Below are 1573 nucleotides of genomic sequence, written 5' to 3'. Positions count from 1 at the left end.
GTGAGCTGGGGGAAATCAGAGGGGGAGACAAAGCACGAGAGACTGAGGACTCTGAGAAAGAAGCTGAGGGTTTTGGAGGTGGGGGGGGGGGGGTGGGGTGATCCTGGTGGCACGTATTAAGGAGGGCACGTTTTGCATGGAGCACTGGGTCTGGTGCATAAACAAGGAATTTTGGAACACTGAAATAAAATAAAATAAAATGAAATAAAATATTTTTTTAAAAAAGAAAATCAATGCCATTAGGAAAGTTGAAAGTGTTCATGGATATGGATACATTAGTAGCATCTGTGTGGAAGGCAGTTTTAACATGTATCAAAATCCATAAACAGATGAAATCCTTTTTATTTTAAGATTTTAATTTTAAGTAATGTCTACACCCAAGGTGGGGCTCAGACTCCCAACCCCGAGATCAAGAGTTGCATGGTCTACTGACTGAGTCAGCCAGGCACCCTAGATGAAAACCTTTTGATCCCAGAATTCCACCTGTCAGAATGTACCCCAGGGAAATATCAGAGAAGCCTACAAAGATATGCACACAAAGATATTAATCTCTACATTGTTTATACTCGTGAAAAAATTGAAACCATCCAAATATCCATCCGTTAATTAGTGGCCAATCATAAGGAATAATACACAGCCCATAAGGTAACAACATGAAAAGATATGCAAGATATATACATTTAAAGCAATTGGCTCAGTCCTTAAGCATCTGCCTTTGGTTCAGGTCATGATCCCAGAGTTCTTGGATCGAGTCCCACACAGGGCTCCCTGCTCAGTGGGAAGTCTGCTTCTCCCTCTCCCACTCCCCCTGCTTGTGTTCAGTGTCTCACTGTCTCTCTCTGTCAAATAAATAAAATCTTTAAAAACATTTTAGAAAAGTCGCTCAGCTTCACTGATAATTAAAATGAATGCAAATTAGAGGAATAATGAGTAGTGATTATTGCCTTTCATATTGGTGAAAAAATTCCAAGGTTAACACTCAATGTTTTATACAGCCCTAGTCTCATTGATCAACCATATGTATTAAAAAGCAAAACTTTTTTGACCTCAAACACTAAATATGTTTATATGATTGTTTTTATAAATAAAAACAGGATTATATTCCTCATTCTTTTCTGCCACTTGAAAATTCATGCGTACATTGATGTTCTGTGCAATAGTGTTTGCAATAAGAAAAAGCAGAAACATTCAGAATCTTCATCAGTCGAGGACTGGTTAAATAAATGACTAAATATCAACATACATGTTAGGGGAGTGATCAGCCGTCCCAGAGAGTGAGGTAGTTACATATCATTGACATGGTAAGAGCACTGTATGAACATATCAAGTCTGAAATTATACACAGAAAACGGAATGGTAGTTCGTGGCGGGGGTTGGGGTGAGGAATGTGAAACTAAGCAGGGTATCTGTTTCCCATTGTTCTAATTGTGCTGTTGAAAATGTCTAACAACTGGGACGCCTGGGTGGCTCAGTTGGTTAAGCAGCTGCCTTCAGCTCAGGTCATGATCCCGGCCTCCTGGGATCGAGTCCCACATCGGGCTCCTTGCTCATCAGGGAGCCTGCTTCTCCCTCT

Source organism: Enhydra lutris, unplaced genomic scaffold (genome assembly GCF_002288905.1).
Source record: "Enhydra lutris kenyoni isolate GAN:26980312 unplaced genomic scaffold, ASM228890v2 scaffoldscaffold89, whole genome shotgun sequence".
NCBI classification, from domain to species: domain Eukaryota; kingdom Metazoa; phylum Chordata; class Mammalia; order Carnivora; family Mustelidae; genus Enhydra; species Enhydra lutris.
This window is presented reverse-complemented; position numbering follows the sequence as displayed.